The following is a 19,839-nucleotide window of genomic DNA, read 5'->3' on the forward strand; positions in this document are numbered from 1 at the left end:
TTAGTTAGGGCCAGTTGTGGGTAATGTGTAGTTAGGATAGGTTAGGTTAGGTAACGTGTTTCCCCTGCTTTAAGCTTCTGTTTTTACTGTTTAATAAATATTTAGGTAACCCTTTACAGTATGTGTCACATGCTTGGGGATCAGGGCCTTGGCATGAGTGAACAGTGTATCTTTTGTATTAGCTTTTGTGTCCCATGCTGCAACCAAATCCCAACTGAGCTGTTACATTGGCAGCTACACCAAAGCTACGTTGCTAAGATTCTGCCATCCATTGTACCCACCACTCACGGTTACTATGGATCCCAAAGTGTTGTTAATTTTTGATGTATTATTTTTAATGTCACATACTTTGCTACCAGAATTGGTATTGAGGACACTGTGTTAAGCCTGCCTGCAGCCTGATGTCCAAGCAAATCCTTATAAGGTGAGTGGTAGTATGCTCTCATGTAGTATGGTATACATAACTCACACCTATCATTTGTTACAATGTTCAGCCCTGTTACATATTTGTATGTAAACTCATACACATCCTTCATGCAGTATGGTGTGTGTTAGGTAAAATGTGGGTCAAATGTCACATACGTACGTTTGGGCTTGAAAAAATATTTGAAGGCAATACGTTTTCTCTTAGACATCCCTTGAGGAAGCGTTATTCTGTCCAACACAGCATTATGGTGTATAGTTTCTATTTTCCTCAGAAATAACCCTCAGGAAGGGCAGATGATGGTACAATCCAGACCACTGTGCATAGTTATAAGCCAACATTCTTTCAGGTCAGGTGTATTGACAATCTATAATCATTGACCTGAGGTAAACATCATTGATCTAGCTCACGGTTGATGTGTCACATTACACAGAGACAAAGTTGTTGTGTAAGTGCTATTTATTAGAAAGTGCTGTAGTGCTATATGTACATTGTCCATGATTGTGAGTCCATTAGTGTGACACCTTCCATTGTGATCCTACACAAGTGCAAAAGGACATGTCATTGGACATGCTGGGGTGAAGTGTCAGACAGTGCAGAGGGACAGGATTTGCCAAGGAGTTACTGAGAGACAATCACAGGGCAGGGTGACAAGATAAACAGTGGGCTGAAGAACAGTGCTTGAGTGCAGTTGTTGCAAGACAGGCATGTTACAAAGCACAAGACCTTGGCAATAAGTGGCCATGCGGCAGGGGCTAGTGCTACCGGGTACTCTTACGGGTGAAGGTGATCTGTTCCACGTCTTCATCTTCTGATGTGTGTGTTGTCTCCTCTGCCGTTGGTGGTGGTGGTTGTGAAGGGGCAACACACACCTCAGTGTTTGAAGACGTGGAGTCAGACATCCCGGTAGCTGCCAACTGTGGGGCTATTAAGGGCAGTACTGCAGCAAGGAGGAGCTGCTGGTTCTTAAGAATAGCAGCCACATCACTGTGGTAGGCAGCCAGGTCGGCCATTGTCCTCTACATTGAGATATGGTACAATTAGTGTGTCTGTGTTGTGGGATTTGTAATGTGACGTGCCTGCCTTCCTATTATTTTCACATTGTGATCTTGGTTCCTGTTCATTGTTCCTGTCTTTCATATTAGCATTCTCCCAGGCCTATGCCCCACCTGAATGTCACATGTATTGTGGTCAGTTTGTGGACTTGTCAGCATCACATCCTCTAGGTGTTGGTTCTGGCCAAATTGTGATATGCCACCTTCTTGTCCTACTCAACCCTCCGTCTACTTCCATTCTCATGGTGAGGCTTTTCACTGGCTGTGGGTGTTCTGATGGCACATGCACCACACTTAACATTCTGGAACTGCCACAGTCTCTGATATTTCACATCCACCTATATGTTGCTGAGACCTAGCATATACTATGTATTGCATTGGTATGGCACGATATGGATGTCAGCATTGGTAGTGTGTACTGCTGATGTTGGGAAATGTGTGCTACAGTGGATTGCACTGATGGTCCTAGCAGTGTTCCATTTCCTCCTCTGACTGTGCAGGTGTATTTCTGTAACCAGTTACTTATGTCCTCCCCCTGAATGCTGTTGTCTGAGCAGTATGACATTTGGGATGTTGCATGGTGTCATTGGAGCTATTGTGAGCCAGGCATTGGGTGGACCCTGACATATGCAGCATGGGTATGACATTAGTGCTGTGTACCTCATATTGTTTATGACAATGGCAGATGTGTTTTGCAACTATGGAAAATCACATTAGACAGGATTGGAACATTTGTATTGATTTCAGGAGATTGATAATGTTGTCATCCTGAACCCTCTAATTTGGGTGTGTTTGATCCATGGGGACGTTACTGCCATTAGCTACTTGACCTGCACACACAACAGAGGTGGTAATGGCAACTGTTGTCAATGTTAAATTCCACTTGCGGATATGGCCTGAAGTTGTTAATTGGGCCCTAGTTCATGTAGGGAGAATACTGGTTGACGTGTGACAGCATGCCAGTTTTACGTTTTACCCTACCCTTCTAGCCTGGCTTTACCTTTCCAACATCCTTGGCATGCCAACATACCCCCATGCAAAGGTTGTTGGTGGAGTGTAGTACTGTACCACAGGTTTCCTCTGAATGGGCCATGCCCCTATACCGTGCCCCTTTAACCATGCCACTCCCCGAATATCATGACTTACATGCATTGTGTAGTAGGTATGTCCCAACCCAGGTTGCAGTTAACAATTAGGCATTTTAGTTCCCTATGCGACTTACCCTGCATGTGTGTTGTCTCCTGGTAGTCTGCGCTGCCCTGTCCTTGAATTCCTGTGACGATCTCCTCAGGGATGACGGCTGCCACCATCTCCTCCATGTGGTCCAGGGCCTCCTGCGGTGTTGGACTCCCACCTCAAGTCTGCAGTGCTGCCTTCCTGCTCCTGGCCATCTTTTCCTTGGTCCTGCGCTTGCAGTCATGCCAGCGTTTCTTGCACTCAATGACTGTTCTCCGTACTTCTGCCACACTGTTAATCTTGTCAACAATTTGTTGCCATATTGCCACTCTCCTACTAATTGGCAACATTGAGGTGACAAACAGTTGGTGCTGGTGTTCCGTCACCTCTTTCACCAGAATTTCCTGCTCCTCTGCACTGAAGCGACACTTTCTTTTCTTCTTCTCCCTGTCCTGGGTCTTGTGTGGGTCGTCCTGGCTGGTTCCTGGTCTGTTGTCATCTTCCTGGGGTCTGTGCAAGCATCTGGGATCCATGTTGGCTGTCCTTAGCACACTTTGCTGTGTTTGCGCCGCTTTTTGACGCAATTGCATCAAAAAACACTGCGTTTCCAGTTTGCGACGTCGTAAACCGTCTCACAGTCATTTTCGCCACGTTAGCGTCGTTTTTCTTTACGACGTGACACATTGGTTTGAGTAAAAAAAAAATGACTCACACCTGTGGTTTGCGCCGCCGTGCATCAAAGTATAAATTTTACACACGCACAGCACAAATAAATGGTGTTAGCCGGCTTTATAATTATTGACGCAAAACTGCGTAAGCGCAGTTTTGCGTCAAAAAGTATAAATATGGCCCCAAATGTGGAACTTTGTTTGTATATTGGTCACCAGCAGACAGATGTGCAGACATTGATTGAACCAATGTGTTAAACAATATTTGAGAGGAAGCCTTGCAACAAAAGAGCATTAGAGAAATTAACATGCAAAAATACAGAACATTTAGCTACTGGGAGGCAACATTACATTTGTAAGTATGGACATCATCCTCTTTTATTATCATTGGATTTTTCCTTCTCCACAACAGCTCTTTCAGTATAAGAACATACACCTGAGCTAAAGAAAATATAAAGTCAGCACTGGATGTATTAGAAAAATCCAAAGCTAGATGTGTTTTATTGTTTAAAAAAAATCCTTGCTCCTAAATGCATGATGGGCGATGAAATGTGACTACTCACTAAAAACTTATGTTTGAAAAAATCTTCTAAGTTGTAACAAAAATCTATTGACCCATTTTATGCACATTTATTGTATACCCCACATATCCATGTTGAATCCTTTGTCTGTGCTTTGCTCTAAATCCTACTCCAATTCAGGTTAATGTTGAAAAACCTATGCAGTAGATAATATTTTAGATGCAAGAATTGCTAGAAAACAAAAGATTGGAAGAGTACTGCCCTGACGAGTGATCATGGAAACAGGCCTCCAATGTTTATGCTACAAGTTTGTTGCATCATATATGTCAAGAACAGGGACAAGCCAGGAACACCACCATAGAGATAATGGTGTAATCAACTTTGTTTCAACTTAAAATGTTTGAACAGATATTTCTGTTTTTGCACAAAGAATACAATCCATTAATGATAAGAGCTGTAGTCAACTCTAGTTTGGACCATGCAAACCTCCCTCAAATATTTAGGGAAGTGTTCAGCAGAGTTTTAAAGATCAATTGCATTTATATTAGTTTGGCAGAGCATCACATTCAGTAGCAGCTGCCACATAGAAGCATTCTTCTCAAAATAGAATAAAAGCTCACGATGTTGTACAATGTAAATGCCTAAAGTGTAACACTGCTTTAAAATCTTTTAAATAAAACTCTGCTCTGTAGTCAGCAGTTTCTCTTCACTCTAATTATATTAAACGGTTAGGTTATTGTGTACTGTTATATATGTTATAAATTTTCATTCAAAACAACTCATATATCTCTTGACTATGATTTTTTGTTACAAAAACAATGTTCGTCTTTTGTGTGCAGCCTCTGAAAATATAGGATCTGATTTACAAACTGCATTTTTAGTACATGCATTACTACAGTAGTAAAACCCATGTATTACAAAATACAATTTGCAAACTATAGCTGGACACCTCTGACTCTTTTATGTGATTTGTGTGGAGATCTCTACCAACATGTAACAGATCTTCGCACACACTGGAATAATTAATTTTAATAGCAAAAGTAGGAGGGACTGGCGGGAACATGAGGAATATCTATAGTGCTCTTTGCAGAGGTGTAACGGAATTTGTGGTGCCTCAAGCAACCTTGCTTCAATTTGCAATCAATAAAAATCCTGAATTTTTCCAGTGGGCTTCGATCTTTCATAACTTCAAGACTGTGACCCGGGGAAGTATTAGCCCATACCCCATTTGATTACCCACAACACTACCAAAAAAGGGCATTCAAAAAGGAAAAGAGAGTTGGGCTACGGCAACTTGATTTTTTTAGAACCATTTTCAGATCTCTCCACTGTTAGGCGCTTAAATATGTTACCTTATGCATCAACAACCCGTCCTCTGCCAGAATTACTTTTCAAACCTTAGAACGAGTTGTTAAAAAAAAAACTTCCAAATGGTGGATGGCAGCCTCACTCAAGAAATATGTTGAGCATGACCTTATACCAAGAGGCCTTCGAATTTTGATCTTTCCACCTATTGAAACTACTTCCCAGGAAAGGCTCAAACAATGGGAAGCCAACTTACAGACAGCCTCAAATAACATGCTACGACAATTAATCAAAATAGCATAAGAGGAATTTGAAAAATATCTGGACAAAGTGGACACACTTAATAGACAAATTGAAGAAGCAAATTGGGGACATATCACAAAGAAAAACTATGACATGCTTAACAAAATCATTGATGAATATGAAGAAGACATAATCCAAAGGAAAAACAGAAAATTTCACTGAGATCTTACTGACTACCAACTTGGAAGAATCTACACCTTTAGCAAGAAATATGATAATATCAAGACATTAAGCACTCCCACAGAACCACATAGTTGCTCTGAGTCTCAACCATCATTGGAGATTAATTCTCCTGGGGAAACAGGAATACATCAAACATCAAGACCAGGAGTACATTTTTACGAAGAGGTGAGAAAACACCGTCTGGGCACAGCACAAGACACCTGCACAAGACAACCAAGTACTAAAACCCCAGAACCCAGCACATCAGGCATACAGTCACAGGCACATGTAAAAAGCCAGGAACAAATCTTAAACAAGGATTTATTGTAAACCTATCAGACAGAGTTCTTTCAAAATCTCAAACGGGGATCCTAACAAAAGGTCTCTCTTTCTGCCCCACCCGAAATTGGGACTTAGTCCAAACAAAAATTGATCTGTTTAAATTCACTAGGAAATTGAAATTTCACTCTTTCTTTGCCACTCATGAACATGATAAAACTCAATCCACACAACAATATATTACCAGTGATCTCACAGTTCAAGACTTAACTACTATACAACTACTCAGCAACCTTTCCAGTACTGAGGAACGTGAAAAATCATTAACAGAGACAGCACTGGAACTCAACATTGACACATCACATACTAAACAATCTAGAATACCGACAAGGTCTACTTTCACACTTTTACTGCCACCAGGCAACACAATTGATATTTTTTCATGGCTATGATGGAGGACCGAGCTCAGGAATATCAAAAATAAATAAAAAAACAAAAATATCTTCTCCTGACTACTAACTATAAACAAAGAGAGGCCATACTTGAACTTCAAGCGGATAGCAAATTCCTGATAAAGGAAGCAGACAAAAGGGGCAACATTGTCATTCTCAACAAAAAAGACTATTTACAAGAGGTATATCGACAAATCAATGACAGTTCATGGTATACAAAACTTACATACAATCTAACACAGGAAGTTCAAGAACAATTATGGGAATTACAGGACCACTGGTATTCAAGGGACATTCTCACCTTGGAAGAGAGGAACTTCCTATTTATGAAACACCAAACTACACCCACTCTATGTCTCCTTCCAAAAATGCATAAGGGGGACCGCCCACCCAAATGTAAACCTATCATCTTGGGCTTAAACTCAATTTGTTTGAATCTGGGCATCTTTATTGATTCTGAACTACAACCCTTTATGAAGAATCTACCTTCTTATATTAAGGAAACTAAGGATATACTTCAGAAACTTCAAAATATTGACTGGCAACCAGACTATATACTTGGAACCATAGATGTGGTCAGTCTTTACACCTCAATTAAACATCAAGATGGCATTGAAGCAATTCAAAGGTGTTTATCCACTAGATCTGTACACCTCCTTGAAAGAAATGAAATGATTATAGCCATGCTGTCCTTCTGTCTTGAGAACAACTTTTTCCTATTTAAAGGGGACTACAACCTTCAGCAACAAGGGACTGCGATGGGAGCTCGCTTCGCTCCATCGTATGCCTGTATCCTTATGGGAAAAGTAGAAAGACATTGGTTTTGGAATGAAAATGTAGATGATTTTTCACATCTGATTTTCTGGGGAAGATACATTGACGATATTCTCCTTATATGGCAAGGTCAAGAATCCCTCCTTCAACACTTTGTATTCACTCTCACACCTAACAAGTGGGGTATTGAAGTGACCCATCAAATCTCTAGGGACTCACAAGAATACTTGAACCTTACTCTCTATTTAGATCAGAACCAGTTGCATACCAGGTTCCACAGAAAAACTACAGATGCCAACTCTATTCTCCATGAAACCAGTTGCCACCCACAAAGTACAATACGCAACATCCCAGCTAGGGAATATAGACAGGCCAGATGCAATTGCAGTAACACAGAGGGCTATGAGAAAACGGCGTCAGAAATTTCTGAACGTCTATCTAGAAGAGGGTACAACATCTCTGGATTTAACCGCAGCAAAGAGCATTTTGCCAAAATTGACCGCAATATCATCTTGAACAAGGGCAAAACCACTACTACACAGACATCCTTCCACTTCATCATCCAATTCCACAATGGCCAACAACATATTCACAGATAGCTTCATAAACATTGGTATCTACTAACAAAAAAATCCCTCAATTGCACAAAATATACAATCAATCCATCAGATGTGCTCCAGAAGAGCACCACATTTTAGAGATAAAATATGCTTCTCATTCTTCCAAGAAAAGAAAACTGTTAAACATTTCTTTAAACAAACTACAGGATTCTATGCCTGCACTAATAGCACTATATGCAAACTGGGCCTCTCCAAATCTAAAGAAATTGCCCTTAATGGACAACATTTTAGTATACGTGATTTCATCAACTGTGAGAGTACTGTAATACAGTTTACCTCATCACCTGCCCCTGTAATAGTCCTTACATAGGCAGTACAACTAGTGCATTGAAAGTGAGAATGCAGGAGCACTATCGAAATATACAAAAGGATGATGTAAAACGTCCACTGGTTGAACACTTTGTCAAATGTGACCCCCTCATACGTACTTTTATGTTTTGTGGTATACAAAAACTAAAACAACACCCTCAGGCTGGGGACCTCAAATGAAAAATATGACAATGGAAAGTTCCCTTATGATCCGATTTGACACAGTTCGACGAGAACTCAACAAAGGCGCAGAATGGCACTATTGGCTCCTCTGAAGACACCACTGATTTGTACAATGTATTTTATTGTCTCACTCAATGTTTTTCCATCACATGTAAACTCTGGCAAGAACAGTTACTATGGCAGGTTACGATGTTTTACACACATAGACCGTTTAAATATGGTATCGATCTTCACATCCTTTCATTCACTCATTTCTTGGGGGACTAAAACTAAGAAAGGGACTATGTTAAGGAACAGATGAAATATGGCGCCAGCCTATAACGCCGATTTAGTAAAATGGGATTCATCCCGGGACGAAGAAGTATGGCATTTTCGCCCATGGACGGGTAAGTGGCCCAATAACTGAGGGATCAAAATGACTTATATCTCTGTAGTAGAGACACTTTATCCGATTAACTTTAGATCATCCTTATAATTCAAGGCCAATCTAAGTTTAATTTCTAAGATTAGATGTACTGTTCATTACCTGAATACACTTTCTTTTGGGCTACCTTACATCTTAAATTTTACCATTTATACAATGATTACCCTAATTATGTATAGGCATTTCTCTGAGCAAATCGTTTTGATTTAAGTTTCATATACACAGATTAACGTGCCATAGCTGTGTTTCTCTAAAAGTTGCCTTTTTAGATTTTCGTTTTGATTTGTTCTGTCCCATTTTAACTCCGATAAGAATTTCTGCTCTCCACTACAGTAAAAACACTGAACAGAACTACAACAGAGCTTTCTTCCTTCACACGATTTGTGGATCCTCTGAAGAGGCAAAGATCCGGTCAAGATGACTGGCCGGCAGCAACAGAAAAATATTGTAGTGGCAGATATCAAAGGATACCATGAACACACAAAGGTCATGGGTCAAAGGTTTGTTAAAGCCTTAGACACTGGTAACTGCTCAGGCCTGATTCCAGTCCAGTGTTTTCCTCCAATTATTCCTCTTCAGATACAAACTACCCTGTGGATCTCAGATCTGGTCCTGCTCCACTGGGAGCACTCTAGCCTGAATTGCAAAGCAGGGTCCCCTTTGAAAGTGAATGTAAGTAACCTCAGAATGGGTTCATGTCAGCTGGGCTTCATCACTAAGGTACAGCTTCAATTCTTTGGCACAGTCATCACAAAACAAAACTGGGCATATGCACTTAGGGTGTGACAATAAAGAAAACAGAAAGAAAAAGGGTGGTATGCTTTCAAAAGCTCTTCCGCTAGTACTCACTCTGACTTTATTCTAGTCCATCGCTTTTCACTCTATGTGCTTGTGTCAGCAGGACCAGTCCAGAGTTAGATGAGGATGCTTCTTGACTGTGGTCAATAGGGGCAGTGGGCAATAAAGCAATGTACAGGAATGTGTCCCCGAGTAGTTGCTAGTGGTTCACTTCAATTCCAGCATTCCAAAAATCATTTTTTTTGTTTTCCTCATTGTTGGATAGCTGACTCAGAAGCATGTAAGGAGAAGTCACCAGAACTCACTGAGCTAGACTGAAGGGCTTTCACTCTAACTGCCACTCGGGACTAGGATGGGTTTCTCCTGGGAGAAAGCATCAGGAGCCCGAGTAGACAACTAGTCTGGCAAGGGAGCAGCAAACTCAAGTTCTCCCCCAAAACATAAGCTTTTGAGGATAGGAGGACTGAAGAGAATGCTTCTTCTGGATAGTGTTGGTGCCCAAGAGTAAATCAAGAGCAAAATTATGCAATTTGGCCCTACAAGGCTCATTAAACTACTGTCATGAGCTTGGTCACCTATGGGGCCAATGGGAAATTAAGGGCTTAGCACCCCAAGCCAAAATGGAGGTTTAAAATTGGACTATAGGCTGCAGAACAGGCCTTTGACACGTTTTACAGTATTATTGCAACCACACCGAGGGGGGCCAAGCCCTTGTGGGTCAGCACAACCTCCAATACTTAACTTTGAATAGGGAGAGGGAGTTCGTGGGACCTCCTCAAGATCCTATCTAGCCACTGGACCCCTGCGTCCCGTGGTGTGACACATTTCTTTGTTTCCTCACAGCCCCACTTCCCTGGGACAGAGATGAGCACCATCATGTTCCTTCACTGGTGGTGTCTTGTCCCTGCTACATATGTCAATATCCGGAAGCACATCACACCAACCTCTCCTGTCTGTGAGGAATTAGCCAGGAGAAGAAAGCTGCTGGCACAGTGTAGCGCTGGGCGGGTGGTGAGGTATGTGGAATGCACAGTATTGGGCTCCCCATATAGCACCAGTAAAATAAGCATGCAATGGTGCCCCCAAAGGTTTACCATAAGAGACCTCAAGTCTCAGATTTTAGGTCAATAGCCCCAAGAAGCTGAAAGTGCCATTCAGGGTTATCTGGTCGAGCTACCTCAGAAGAAAGTCACAAATTTAATTAGGTTGACCACACGGGTCAGACACAGGGACTACACTAGCCCTGTTGAAAAGACTTACCTTGTCAAGTGGGGTGCAAAGAGTTCCCTTTGCTTTGGACGGGGCAACAAGGAGGAAGGTTTTGACTTTAAGTCCAGGTCAAACATCGCACAAGGTCATTGCTGTAGTGTGAGAATTGATCGTCACTGGTGCTTCACATTGATCGATCACCAGGGACCGTCACTGTTGGTGAAAACTGCAGGTCTCACATTGGCGATCGTCCTTGATAGTCACTGCTGGTCAAAGTGCAAGTCCCAGTGGAGCTTCAAGGTGGAGGTCATCATGGGCGGTTAGTTCTCAGCGCAGTGAGGTCAGCTCATGTTTGTAAAGAGCCCAAAATTCAGAATTTTCACCTTTTCTTAAGGAAGAGTTCTCAGTGATGCCAGGCAATGGTCCAGATGATGGGAGGTACCCCGTAGTGATCATGACTCACTCCAGCAGAGGCAAGGAGCAGGGCTCAGAGAAGTCAAAGCAGGTCCAGTTGATCTTGGTCAACTAGCCAGTTGCAGGTTTACCTCTGGAAGCCTTTTGTGTGTCTGTATCTCACACAGGTCAGCCAATTGACCCTCAAAGTCACTTTGGGTAGCCTGGGATCAAGGAAAGCAGGTCAAATCCTCCTTCTTCAGACAGAAAGGCAGTCCTTCCAGAGGCAGCGTGATCTTTCGGGCAGTAGAGCTGTCCTTCTTTAGAATCTACCACAGGTCCAGGAGTGCTCTAATGAGAGGTTCTGAAGGTCTTATTTTTATACCTGGTGTCAGCCTTTGTGTTGGGTAATTCACTGCCCTGCCTCAAAAATGGTTCTGGTAATTTCTTCCACTTACCTTCGCCCTGGCACCAAACTGTCTAGGGTGACAAAGGCAGAAGAGCTCTGATGCTAGGTTGCCTTGTGTGTGCTACCGGCAGAGCCCTTTTAATATAACCAGGAGAGGGCACAGCCCCTCCCCAGCCACCCTCTCAGGAAAAGCCTCTACCCTCACACCTAGATTTCCTTTGTCTCACTGACAGGAAGCAATGCACAAATTCCAAGAACAGAACCATTCCAGCCATGTGACCAAGGACACTGGCAGAAAGGCAGTTGGTTGGGACAAGAAAATGCCAACCTTCTAAAAGTGGCAGTTTCAAAATAGTAACTTTACATCTAATTTCACCATTAAGGAGGGTTTTAGATTACAATTTAAACAGCATATCTTTATTTGTCCTCAGTCTGAAGTTAGCACTTAATAAATGTATTATGATAACCCAGTCTATGTGAAAGATATGGTCTTATGACATTGAAAACCTAAACATAAAACCTATGCACACATGTCCTACTTTGTAAATACCATGCACCCTGCCCTAAGGTTGGTGGACCTACTTTAGGGGTGAATTATAAGTTTTAAAAAGGAAGGTTTAGGGTAGGTAAAAGGTTTATTTTGCCAGATCAAAATGTCAGTTTACAACTACACTACAGACTGTAGTAGCAGGCCTTGGACATGCTGTACAGTGTTACTTCAGTGGGTGGCACAATGAGTGCTACTGCCCACTAGTAACATTCAATTGACAGGCCCTGGGAACAGGTAGTGCCATTAACTAGGGACTTACAAGTAAATTAAATATGCCAATTTGGTGTAGGCCATTTTTAAAGTAGTGTGCACTAGCATTTTAGCACTGGTTAGCAGGGGTAAAGTGCAGAGAGTCATAATGTCAACAAAAACAAGCTCAGCAAAGTAAGGAAAACGTTCAGGAGAGTATCAAACCAAGGATGTCAGGTCTAACATGTAGAAATTATTAGTTTATGTAAAATAAAATACTTTTCCTTGTAGTAAGAAAAAGTAGTGACTAGACAATTATTTATTGGGATTTATTGTTGCACACCACTGGGTTAGGGGCAGTCTGCCACACCACCTCCCCTGAGCAGGCATTTGAGTGCTCTGCTTCTCTACCCTGAGTCAAGTGGTACAATGGGCTACTTCATTCCCGGTAAAGAGAAAGTTGCAGACTTATTACTCAAGAAAGACATATGTTCTTCAAAGATCTGATTTACATCTTGTCCGACAGGTTACTCTGTCACAAGCGTGACGGTTATTCCATCCGCTGTATTACAATATGCGTAGGATATAATGGAATCGTAATACAAAGACAGAGTAACCCCATCTGCCAAGATCTAAATCAGGCCCCAAATGTCTTAAAGCAAGCTTTTAGAGATCTAGCACATACAAATTTCTAATATTAGGGAACAACAAAATATGAATATCTTTGGTTACTTTGATTTTTACAGAAATCAAATAGAAACTATATTTTGGGACAGTTAGCTTGAAGGCTTGAAGAAAGAGGTTGTTGAAGCTATACCTGTCAATGTGCAGCTAATGATGAAATTGATTGGTTAGATTTTGTTTACCTTTATGAATTGATTGTTGAACCAATGGACAATGATCAGTGCGATTGGAAATATGTGATTCAGTGGCTGCAGCACCCACTAAACAGTTTTGGAACTGCCTCCGTTGTAACATATTATTTCTACAAATTGTTGCTTTTACATCACTGGGTCAAATTAATACGATCAAAGTATGTATATACTTGAAGTTGAAGGATCACAAGAAAATAAAAGCCAGCTGAGGCAAACTCTAGATCTCATGGCTTTGAAGAAAAATGTGTCCAAATAATATATTATTTAGAGTAACTGTACTAATAAATAACATTTACATATTTATTACTACAGTGAAGAGTTCAAATTCCAGTTTAATAACACCGGTCTTGGGATAGTATTCTCCCAAAATTATTGCCTTCACTCCTCCTGGTTTCTGAATTTGTTTTTGTTGGCATTAAAGCTCCGTGCACTTTACCACTGTTAACCAGTGCTAGTGTTTGTGCTCTCTCTCCAAAACATGTTAAACTTGGTCTACATTTGCTTAACCCATTTAATGTATTTGTAAGCCCATACTAAAGTGAAACCACACGAACCCAGGACCTGTAGATTAAAGGCTACTGCTGGGCCTACAGCATTCATTATGCCACCCACTCAAGTATCACTTTAAAGCATGCCTCAGGCCTACCACTGCAGCCTGTAGTGCTCTTCTAAACTGCCATTTGACCTGGCAAAATAAACATCTGCCAGGCCTAGACCTTCCTTTTTAATGCATATGTCACCCCTAAGGTAGGACCTTAAGGACCTTTTAAACACATATAAGTCACTTCTAAGTTAGGACCTAAAGGGATGATAGGGCAGGGTGCATTATATTAAAAAAACAAGATATGTGTTAGTAAATTTTACATGTCCTGGTCATGAAAAATTCTTAAATTTGTTTTTCCCTACTTTAAGAACTACCTCTTAATTTAGATAACGTTGGGTTACCTTATAACATTTAGTAAGTGTTAACTTTGATTGGGAGCAGGTAGACATTTCATGTTTAGACTCAAATGAATTGTAATTTAAAATCCACTTTAATGGTAAAGACGGACTTTAAGTCCCAATTTTGCAAATGCCACATTTAGGAAGTTGGCATCAACACACCCTAACAATTTTTGTGCTTCAGTCAATGTTCTAGGTCACATGACTGTAAATGGCTCTGCTGTTGGGATTTATGTATTCCTGCCAGACAGTGAGACAAAGAGGACTTGGCATAGGGAGGATGGGCCTTTCTGCCTATATGGCTGAGGGGGGAGCTAGCCCCTGCCGCATTTACACTTCAAAGGGCCTGTCTCCAGCACACACACAAAGGAACCTGACACAAATCTTATGTTATTACAGACTTTCTGAAGCCTTGGCAGGAGAAATTACACATTTTCTTGTAACAGGTGTGGTGTAGTCAAGGACGCCACCCCCACTTCAGAGGCTGGCACCAGGTATAAATATTGGATCCTCAATAAATGTCTTTAGTACACTCCTGGACCTGTGGACATTACAAGAGGAAGGACTGCCTTGTTTCCCAGAGGACTGCCCTGCTGCTTCAGGTCTGCCTTTGTCCTCCAGGGGACTGCCTTGCTGTTTGTGGCCTGCCTTGTCTCTCAGAGTGCTGTCCTGCTGCTTGAGCCCTGCCCTGATCTCTGAGAATGAAGGCAGGATCTGCTCAGTTTATCCCAGGCTGGGTGACTCCATGGTGAGTAGGCTGACCTCCTCTAATGAGCTACAGGGACACAACAAGCTCTAGAGGCCTCCTTGCAACCAACAGGCCAGCTGACCTGCTGCCCTGGATCTGACTGGACCATGCAACTGGACCTGCCAGGCCTATGCTAGAATGAGCCTCTAACCCCTAAGTGGTGCCCCCCCCCCAGGACCTGGACTCTTGGCTGGCATCAGAATGCACTTGTCTGCAAGAAAAGAAAAAAACTGGTTTTGGGCTCCTTGGACCATGAAGGGACCCAGGCAAGTAATGAGGAAAGTAATGATCTCTCTGCAAATGGGAAATTGTGTAGTGCTTGAACGGAAAACCCAGAAGAGCACATACCCACTACTGCAGAATAGCTGTTTTCTGCAGAGAAATGCCTGTATCAGACCTGACAACGTTCACAGAATAGGCGTCCAGCTCAGGTGTGACAATTTTTATACTTAAAACCTCCCAAGGACATGGTACGTGGATCCAGATGTGTTAATATGTGCTTAGGTCCAGGAAGGGTTTGGTGAGGCTGTTCAGGTAAATTACTTCCAAGCCCCACTCTCAATGCCCCCACATCCTTGCCAAGAGAAGGCAAGAGAAGGCTCCCCTTTCAGTATAATCACACAATGAAAATGATCTTAAAGTTGAAAGGTCTGTTATATTTTCCAATTGATATTTTCCAATTGAAAGTATTGTACACCTTGTGAAAAACAGAGGTACTGTCCAGGTCAAATTAAAGAAGCAGAATTACTCTGTGCTCTACATTGCACATTCAAAGTACTGACCCAGCCAATATGTTTTCCTTCTCTTGTCCGCACAAGTGTCACTTTAGCTATTGATAAGTTATGAGGAAAAATATATTAGCAGTATTTGATTCTTACACCAAAGGGACTCTGCCCTGGGATGCAAGGAGAAAGGTACATCGAGCAATTTAAAGTGCACTTGAATTGACATGCATTTTTATATTAACCTTACAGGCAGTCTTTTTTCATATGAAAGAGCATGATCTGGCTGTGCCATTGTGCCTCCCAAAATGTGAGAAGAAAGGGTGGTTATTTTCTTTTTAATGTGTAAAAAGAATTGTTAAAAATATTGCACTGAAATATGTCAGTAAAAGTGCATAATGAATTTAATGTTTCATGTATGCCACATTTAATCCTTGTTTGCAAGAATGTTTATGCTATGGTATTTTAGAAATGTTATTCTTTATGATCATTTTATATTTGACAAGTATAACGTTTAAAACATATTGAAATAAAAGTACAGGGAGTGCAGAATTATTAGGCAAATGAGTATTTTGACCACATCATCCTCTTTATGCATGTTGTCTTACTCCAAGCTGTATAGGCTCGAAAGCCTACTACCAATTAAGCATATTAGGTGATGTGCATCTCTGTAATGAGAAGGGGTGTGGTCTAATGACATCAACACCCTATATCAGGTGTGCATAATTATTAGGCAACTTCCTTTCCTTTGGCAAAATGGGTCAAAAGAAGGACTTGACAGGCTCAGAAAAGTCAAAAATAGTGAGATATCTTGCAGAGGGATGCAGCACTCTTAAAATTGCAAAGCTTCAAAATAGTCAACAGGGTCGCAAGAAGCGTGTGGAAAAACCAAGGCGCAAAATAACTGCCCATGAACTGAGAAAAGTCAAGCGTGCAGCTGCCACGATGCCACTTGCCACCAGTTTGGCCATATTTCAGAGCTGCAACATCACTGGAGTGCCCAAAAGCACAAGGTGTGCAATACTCAGAGACATGGCCAAGGTAAGAAAGGCTGAAAGACGACCACCACTGAACAAGACACACAAGCTGAAACGTCAAGACTGGGCCAAGAAATATCTCAAGACTGATTTTTCTAAGGTTTTATGGACTGATGAAATGAGAGTGAGTCTTGATGGGCCAGATGGATGGGCCCGTGGCTGGATTGGTAAAGGGCAGAGAGCTCCAGTCCGACGCCAGCAAGGTGGAGGTGGAGTACTGGTTTGGGCTGGTATCATCAAAGATGAGCTTGTGGGGCCTTTTCGGGTTGAGGATGGAGTCAAGCTCAACTCCCAGTCCTACTGCCAGTTCCTGGAAGACACCTTCTTCAAGCAGTGGTACAGGAAGAAGTCTGCATCCTTCAAGAAAAACATGATTTTCATGCAGGACAATGCTCCATCACACGCGTCCAAGTACTCCACAGCGTGGCTGGCAAGAAAGGGTATAAAAGAAGGAAATCTAATGACATGGCCTCCTTGTTCACCTGATCTGAACCCCATTGAGAACCTGTGGTCCATCATCAATTGTGAGATTTACAAGGAGGGAAAACAGTACACCTCTCTGAACAGTGTCTGGGAGGCTGTGGTTGCTGCTGCACGCAATGTTGATGGTGAACAGATCAAAACACTGACAGAATCCATGGATGGCAGGCTTTTGAGTGTCCTTGCAAAGAAAGGTGGCTATATTGGTCACTGATTTGTTTTTGTTTTGTTTTTGAATGTCAGAAATGTATATTTGTGAATGTTGAGATGTTATATTGGTTTCACTGGTAATAATAAATAATTGAAATGGGTATATATTTTTTTTTGTTAAGTTGCCTAATAATTATGCACAGTAATAGTCACCTGCACACACAGATATCCCCCTAACATAGCTAAAACTAAAAACAAACTAAAAACTACTTCCAAAAATATTCAGCTTTGATATTAATGAGTTTTTTGGGTTCATTGAGAACATGGTTGTTGTTCAATAATAAAATTAATCCTCAATAATACAACTTGCCTAATAATTCTGCACTCCCTGTATACTCGTGTTCAATTTAGCTTGATAGAGGTGAAGGCCAAATTCTTTTATGTATTCTAATCTTCAATGAGAAAGCTTGTTTTTCTAAAGCTGCGGGTGCTGAAGGTAACAACCAGCTGTTTGTTCATGAGAGCTAACAGAGCCTAGAGAAGCACTACAGGAGGGAAGTGTAGGAGGCTGGACTGGCTTGTAGTGAGTACCAAGGGGTACTTGCACCTTGCACCAGGCCCATTTATCCCTTATTAGTGTATAGGGTGTCTATCAGCATAGGCTGATAGATAATGGTAGCTTAGCAGAGCAGCTTAGGCTGAACTAGGAGACGAGTGAAGCTCCTACAGTACCACTAGTGTCATATGCACAATATCATAAGAAAACACAATACACAGATATACTAAAAATAAAGGTACTTATTTTTATGACAATATGCCAAAAGTATCTCAGTGAGTACCCTCAGTATGAGGATAGCAAATATACACAAGATATATGTACACAATACCAAAATATGCAGTAATAGTATTAGAAAACAGTGCAAACAATGTATAGTTACAATAGGATGCAATGGAGACACATAGGGATATGGGCAACACAAACCATATACTCCAAAAGTGGAATGAGAACCACGAATGGACGCCAAACCTATGTGACCTTGTAGAGGGTCGCTGGGACTATTTGAAAATAGTAAGGGTTAGAAAAATAGCCCACCCCAAGACCCTGAAAAGTGAGTGCAAAGTGCACTAAAGTTCCCCAAAGGACATAGAAGTCGTGATGGGGGAATTCTGCAGGAAAGACACAAACCAGCAATGCAACAACAATGGATTTCCAGTCGAGGGTACCTGTGGAGCAAGGGGACCAAGTCCAAAAGTCACAAGCAAGTCGGAGATGGGCAGATGCCCAGGAAATGCCAGCTGTGGGTGCAAAGAAGCTGCTACTGGACAGTAGAAGCTTAGGTTTCTGCAGGAACGACCAGGGCTAGAGACTTCCCAATTCTTGGGGAGAGGTCAGATCAGAGTCCACCAAGTACTGGTGCAACAAATCAGACACACAATTATTAAGAATAAGCTCTCTCAGGATCAAGTTATACAGGCTGTCATAATCAGTAACTTTACTGCCATGTAACCACCCCTCCAAGGCCTTCACTGAATGGTCAATGAAATCAACCCAGTCTTGTGAAGACTCCTTTTTGATCTCTCTGAACTTTATCCTGTATTGTTCAGTGGTTAAGCCATAACCATCCAGGAGTGCATTCTTAAGAACTTTGTAATCATTGGCTTCACTTTCTTTCACAGTAAGGAGCCTATTCCTACCTTTTCCACTAAATGATAGCCATAGGATAGCAGCCCACTGCCTTTGAGGGACATCCTGTACAGCACAGGCCCTCTCAAGTGCAGCAAACCACTTGTTAATGTCATCCCCCTCCTTATAAGGGGGAACTATCTTGTGCAGATTCCTGGAATCATGCTCTTTTGCAGGATGACTATGGGGAATACTGCTGCTGCCACCATGGGTTTCTAAACCCAACTTCTGTCTCTCCTTCTCTACTTCTAATGTCTGTCTATCCAAATCCAGCTGTTGCTTCTTGAGCTTCAGTCTGGTTTGTTCCACTCTCAATCTATTGAGCTCCCTTTCTAACAATCTGTCATCAGGGTGGGTGGGAGGGACATGCCTTGAAACAGAAGTATGGTGAGAATGGACAGAAGGAGACCTATCCCTTACAGAAGGCACCCTAACAGCTTGGTTAACAGAAACCTCACTTCTACTGTGGTGAGAAGGAATGCTCTTGTTATGATGTGAGACAACACTATCTGTATGGTGTGACTCTACATCAGTACCAACTATGCTAGACTGTCTAGTAATGGGCAGGCTAGGAAGTTTCTTTCCTGAATCTTTTCCTAGGGGAGTCCCTGGATCAGATTGGGAACCATTAGCTACTTTTTCAACAGATGGGGCCCTTTTGGCCTTATCTTGTTCTCTAAGCATGTTAAGCAATAATTCCAAGGAAGGATTCTTCCCTACACTCAAACCTCTTTCTACACAGAGACTCCTTGCTCCTCTCCAGCTAAGGTGGTCATATGCAAGTTTGGACAGATCAACATTTTGGCCTGTGCCAGACATTTTAGAAAGGGTTAAAGTGATAGAAAAAGGATAAAAAGTTTGTCAGAACTTTTAGAAAGACAGAAAAAAAAACTTTTTAAACTTTTAAGAACTTTTTAAAAAGTTAGAAGTACTTTTCAGCACTTAGAAAAGAGTGAAAAGAGGAAATGCAAAACCTTTTAGTTATGTGTACACACACT

Source organism: Pleurodeles waltl, chromosome 11 (genome assembly GCF_031143425.1).
Source record: "Pleurodeles waltl isolate 20211129_DDA chromosome 11, aPleWal1.hap1.20221129, whole genome shotgun sequence".
Classification (NCBI taxonomy): domain Eukaryota; kingdom Metazoa; phylum Chordata; class Amphibia; order Caudata; family Salamandridae; genus Pleurodeles; species Pleurodeles waltl.